This window comes from Sciurus carolinensis, chromosome 1 (assembly GCF_902686445.1).
Source record: "Sciurus carolinensis chromosome 1, mSciCar1.2, whole genome shotgun sequence".
Classification (NCBI taxonomy): domain Eukaryota; kingdom Metazoa; phylum Chordata; class Mammalia; order Rodentia; family Sciuridae; genus Sciurus; species Sciurus carolinensis.
In genome coordinates, this window is record NC_062213.1 from 129703613 (window position 1) to 129710408 (window position 6796).

Consider the following 6796-nt stretch of genomic DNA (forward strand, 5'->3'; position numbering starts at 1 on the left):
TGAATCAAAGTTATGTTCGCTAGAAGGAATAGAAGGATTTCTATCTTCATTGTCTTTGAGGACACACCTGCTGTTACAGTTCAAATTTTACTGCTAACATCATTTTGCAGAGAGAAGAAGAAAAGAAAAAATAAACAAAAAGAACTCTACCACTGAGCTACACCACTAGCCCTGCTTTTAAATTTTTATCTCAAAACATGGTCTCATTAAATTGCATTTGTGATTATCTTACCTAAGTCTCCTGAGTGGTTGGGATTATAAGCGTGCAGCTCCCAGTGATTTGGAAGTTTCTTTCTTTCTTTCTTTCTTTCTTTCTTTCTTTCTTTCTTTCTTTCTGGCGTGCAGTTCCCAGTGATTTGGAAGTTTCTTTCTTTCTTTCTTTCTTTCTTTCTTTCTTTCTTTCTTTCTTTCTTTCTTTCTTTTCTTTTCTTTTTCTTTCTCTCTCTCTCTCTCTCTCTCTCTCTCTTTCTTTCTTGTTTGTTTTGGCACTGGGGATTGAACCCGGGGGTGCTTAACCACTGAACCACATCCCCAGTTCTTTATAATATTTTGTTTAGAGACAGGGTCTCACTGAGTTGCTTATGGCCTCACTAAGTTCCTGAGACTGGCTTTGAACTCATGATCCTCTTGCCTCAACCTCTTGAGCCACTGAGATTACAGGTGGGTGCCACTGCACCTGGCTCAAAAGTTTCTTGTGCTTGCTTCAGTAGAACATATACTAAAATTGGAACGATACAGAGAAGATTAGTATGGCCCCTGCGCAAGGATGACATGCAAATTCGTGAAGCGTTCCATATTTTGTGATAGAAGAATGGAGGAACTTTAGATTATGTAGAAGGAAATGAGAGGGAGTGGAGTATGAAAAATGGTGGAATGAGACAGACATCATTACCCTATGTACATGTATGATTACACAAGTGGTATGAATCTACATTGTGTACAACCATAGAAACGAAATGATGTACCCCATTTGTATAAGATGAATCAAAATGCAGTCTGTAAAAAAATTGAATGGTGATTATCAAGAATACTAGCAACAATAGGTGTTGGTGAGGATGTGGAGAAAAAGGTACACTCATACATTGCTGGTGGGGCTGCAAATTAGTGCAGCTGTTCTGGAAAGTAGTGTGGAGATTCCTTAGAAAACTTGGAATGGAACCACCATTTGACCCAGCTATCCTACTCCTTGGCCTATACCCCAAGGACTTAAAATCAGCATACTACAGAGATACAGCCACAACAATGTTCATAGCCGCTCAATTCACAATAGCCAGATTGTGGAATCAACCTAGATGCCTTTCAATTGATGAATGGATAAAGAAACTGTGGTATATATATACAATGGAATATTACTTAGCCATAAAGAATACTAAAATTATGGCATTTGCAGGCAAATGGAGAATATCATGCTAAGTGAGATAAGCCAATCTCAAAAAACCAAAGGACGAATAATCTCGCTGATAAGTGGATGATGACACATAATGGGAGGTGGGAGGGGGACAAGAAGGGAGGAAGGAGGGACTGTATAGAAGGATAAGAGGGGTGGGGGGCAGGGAAAAAATAACAGAATGAATCGAAAACTATTACCCTAGGTAAATGCATGATTACACAAATGGTATGCCTCTACTTCATGTACAGAGAAACAAGATGTATCCCATTTGTTTACAATAAATATGAATTTTAAAAAATAAATAATTAAAAACAATAGAATTAAAGTTGAGACCTGAAAAAAAAAAAGAAGTTTCTTAAACCTGATCTTATGTACTTATGTCTGCCACTTCTCCTTGATGATGAGATGCTCCAGCCTCACCAAAATTATGGTGTAGTGGCTCAGACAACTCTCAGTTAAGGTGGGCAACTCACCTCATATTAGTCAGGTAGATGTGGCTGAATGTCTTGGTAAGACCCAGTAGTAAGACACATATATTTCAGAATTGGGAAATAAATTCCATGAAGATTGAAGGTATAGCCACTTTGATGTAGTTTTTAGTCAGAAGTTTACCAGAATAACCTCTCTAAAGTGGAAGACAAATTGTTGTGTAGTTAGATCAGGCAATGTCTTGGTACCATCTACAATGCCTCTCTGTCCTTCTACCTGAAGGTAAGCTTGCTCAATGATCTGAATGGAATTGGTTTCCAACTCCTCCATAGGCAACGGGTAAACAGGGGTATATTCTCTACTTTTACCCAACTTCTGCCGAATTGAACAAGTGAATGTCCCAAAGCAGGAACTTCCTATTACTTTCCTCAGGGCATAACTTGTGACCTCATAGTGATGGCCAACCTCAGTCTTTTACTTCATTTGGGACCCTGAAGGACAGACAGATTTCCCCCCAGTCTTTTGTGAAAACATAAAAAGCAAGCATTACTTTGTATATTAAGAAGTTTAAACTAGGATATTTATGGATGCTTCAGAAATTCTCCTTTATTACAGATATGAGTCCTGTCTCCTCAGAAGGACCAAATATCTTAATACACCTGTTTAAAAATAATAGACAATAGTTATAACTTGTTCGTCTCATCTACTCCCCATGAGAAAAGAAAATCATTACATAACAGTGCTGGGGCTATCAGGCCCCCTCACCAGGGGAATTACCTTAAAGATGTATGTAGACAAAGTCCGAAAGGAGACATAAGAAATCACCCTTGGTGGTTACTCGGAGATAGATAGGAAAGATGGGAGAATGAGACTTGTGGTTTGAAAATTTCACAAGTATTTATTATTTTTTTTAGCTGTAGATAGACCTTTATTTTATTTATTCATTTATATGTGGTGCTGAGAATAAAACCCAGTGCCTCACATGTGCAGGGCAAGTTCTCTACCACTGAGCCACAACTCCAGCACCAGTATTTATTATTTCTAAAAATGAAAATTCTTTTTTTTCCAACTGAGCATTTATGCTGTATGCCTATTGTATGTATGTTGAAATAAAACCAATAATATAATCTAAGGAAAATCTTGGCCCTGCATTTTCCAGCTTACCCCTATGGAAGAGTTGGGTAGCTTCCTATTTAAGTATGTGTATTAGTAATGAGCTTTCCTTTTAGAAAGGGCATCAATTCTGGGTTAATTATGTTTAATTGAACCATAGAACTTCCACACTTGAAGTCCTCAGAAAATATTATCTTGAATTCTGTGGTATTGAATTATGAGCAAAAGTTAAGTTGTAAAATTTGTATTCAGGAAAACAAGAGCTGATTGATGGGAATAGATGTATTCTCTAGTTGTCCAAAAGTTTGTCAGTTTTGGAGACAGATCCTTGGAGATATTTCTGGACCACATTGTCTCAGAACCCTCTTCCCCATGACATTGGGCTGAGGAGCATGACAAAATAACCACATTACATTCACTGTTGTATACACTGTTGGTTCATTGTTGAGAATGATGGGGTTCAGAACATGCTACCCCAAAATATGTCATGTAAATATTTTAAGGTGAAGAAATTTGAGAAAGAGCCTGTATGGGATGGATTTTCTGAACTCCTGAAACAAGTGGTAAGACCCTATATGAGAGGTGCCTCCCTTTACTCTATGAAAGAAGTACTGTATCTCCATAGACCCAGTGATGCCAAAATAAAATTGGATGAACAGGCCTTGCTGTTTCCCCAGTTTATTATACTGAGCTCACACTTTTGCTTTGTCCTAGCACACTTCCACTCCTCATCAAATTTAGTGTAATGGGGAGGGGATTGTAGCTCAGTGGTAGAGCATTTGCCTAGCTTGTGTGAGGCACTGTGCTCGATCCTCAGCATTGCATGAAAATAAATAAATAAAAGAAAGGTACTGTGTCCATTTACAAAAGAAGAAAAAAAAACCCTCAGCATTAACAACCCACAGATTTAACTATGTCATTGGATCTTCATTTATGAAGGCACCCATGTCACCTAAAACTTACATTGAATAAATGTGTATGTTTTTCTCTTGTTAATCTGTCTTTTGTTATGGTGGTCCCAATCAATGAACCTAAAATGGGTAGCAGGAAAAGAAATATATTTTCCTCCCCTTCAAGTACTTTATTTATATGGCATGATATAGAAAAAGTTAGTTTATTTTTGTAAGTATCTTCTCCTCTTTTTTTACAGGCACTGTGAGTCCTATAATAGTTTTTCCCTGGCCACTAGGAAACTCTGAGTTAATTGTGTGCATGTTAGTGTCTTCATAGGATTTTAGGGGTGAATTTTGGTGCCTGGATATTATATTATACCCTAGATATCATCTTTCCCTACTTTTCCTTTGTTTCATTTCTTCATTTATATTAATAGATTTTTAAATTTACTTATTTATTTTGTGGTACTGAGGATTGAGCCCAGTGCCTCACACATGCTAGCCAAGTGCTCTACCACTGAGCTACATCCTCAGCCCATAATAGTACATTTTTAAATTTTTGTGTTTTGTATATTTTCTGTAAACTATTTCTTTTTTTTTGAGACAAAAGGTATTAAGGGATCCACTTTACTTTTAGAATGCATGATTTACTAAATCTTACTTGATTCAAACCAGGATTCTCAAGTCTTCTATGAAGTTTCTAATTACAACACATTAAAACCAGTGTCCTCAGTATTAACATCACACCCCATTGTCACAACTCTAGAATGACCATGCGAGTCACAGACTCCTATAAAATCAACATGATCTAGATAAACCTATTGAGTTTGGGTTGGTGTAAACAAAAAGTTAAGACGTGAATTTTATACAACCAATGTAACTCCACATCATGTACAACCACAAGAATGGGATCCTAATTAAAATAAGTTATACTGCATGTATACAAAATATTTCAAAGTACACTCTATTGTCATGTATATCTAAAAAGAACAAATACATAAAACCAAAAGGGGACTGTGTTGAACTGCCAACTAAATGTTCATTGAGAATTAATAAATCAAATCATAACAGACAAAAGACTCTCTAAAATATTAGCTAAAAGAACTTTGAAAAAATATACTAACAGGGGCTGGAGTTGTGGCTCAGTGGTAGAGAGCTTGCCTAGCATGTGTGAGGCACTGAGTTCAATCCTCAGCATCACATAAAAAATAAATAAATAAAATAAAGGTATTGTGCTCATCTACAACTAAAAATATATTTTTAAATACTATAAATCCTAAGTCATTAACATTAGTCAATGATCTACATTTAAATTAGTGGACATTTCTCTTAATTAAGTGCTTATTAGTATTTTCATGAATATGGCATCAATTATTGAATAAAATTTTAAAAAAATTTTTTTAAAGATACTGTTATGAGGGTTGAATGAGATAATATGTAGCAAACACTTAGTATAGTATCTGGCATACAAGGAATGCTAAGTAACTGGTCAGTGAATACTGTAACTATTAGCTATGAACATTTGCCCTTGGGGGAAAAAAGACTTCCATTTTAGACCTGCTTAATTCATTTATTTATTACCAGTTTTTTATGTGCCAGGCATCTAGTTAGGTTCTATAGATAAAATAGTAAACAACCAAAAAAAAGGTACCCTCATAGGATTTATAATCTAGAAGTAAAGGCAAACTTTAATCCAATAACCACACACATGTAATTAAAGGTAATTGTAAATGGTGTTGGGTGGTTATGGCTCTGGGATCATATGACAAGGAATCAAAACTTTCCTTGGAAATTAGGAAGACTTCTCTCAATTGAGATCTGCAGGATATTTAGGAGGATGGGACAAGAAGCATTTGGAGGAGTAAGAACAGGCTGTGCAAAAGCCATGTGCACGAGGGAGCATTGTGTAATGAAGGAAGAAAAAAAGAGTCTCATGGATAAATGCAAAAGGTTCAAGGGGCAATGGCATGTGGCTGGGCAGTAGGCAGGTGGAACACCACTGAACCAATGAACCATTTTAAGCAATGAATAACCACATGAGCTATGATAAATGACCCAACCTTTCTAAGCTTGTTTTCTGGGGTGCAAAAGTCTGATCCTTAGGTGCATGGTGATGCTAAACTGCTTGCCAAGCTACCATTAAAGTTATAAAGTTAAGGTAACTTTCTGTGGGACTAGCATACTGGAAATTTCTATGTATTCAAAAGGAAAGCCACCTACAGAAAAAAGGTCCTTAGGAGTTGTTTTAAAAATCAGGTCTGGGGGTATAGTTTAGTAGTAGAGCCCATATTTACCATATGTGTGACCCTGGGTTTGATCCCCAGCACCACAAAAAAATAAAAAAACCTGTCAAATTATGTACCATGACAAGACAGTCTCAGGTGTAAATATTCCTGTGATCAATAATCTAGAGGAAACAGTGTCTGCTTCATTCCTTTAACAGTTTTCTTAACAACCACAGAATACTTAATATATAAGATAGTTCCATTTTTTTTCCCTCACCTTTGGTGCTGGGGATCAAATCCAATGCCTTGCATGTGCTAGGCAAGTGCTCTATCACTGAGCTATATGACCAGCCTATAAGACACTTACAGTTGGGCACAGTGGCGCACACATATAGTGCCAGTGACTCAGGAGGCTGAGGCAGGAGGATCACAAGTTTGAGGTCAGCCTTAGCAACTTATTGAGGCCCTATGCAATTCAGTTGAGACCCTTCCTCAAAAAAATACATAAATACATAAAAAGGTCTGGGAATGTGACTCAGTGGTAAAGTACCCCTGGCTTTAATCCCTGGTATGAAAAAAAATAGATATTTTCAGATTATTTTATTTAATCCACCAAGCAACCTAGGACATAAGAACAGTATCTTTTTTTTTCCCCTTTTCCTATTTTAGACAGGAGAAAGCTACAGATTAAAGAAGTAGGTAACACCTAAAGTCATATAACCTAAAGTCATATAACCAAAGAAATT

General features: G+C 36.6%; 1 non-coding gene across 1 annotated transcript; it reads left to right on the forward strand.

Annotated features, from left to right (window-relative positions):
- Nucleotides 1-694: 694 nt before the first annotated feature.
- LOC124968172 (U6 spliceosomal RNA) lies at nucleotides 695-801 on the forward strand. The gene has a single exon (XR_007105643.1). It is a non-coding gene; the product is annotated as a U6 spliceosomal RNA (small nuclear RNA).
- Nucleotides 802-6796: the final 5995 nt, after the last annotated feature.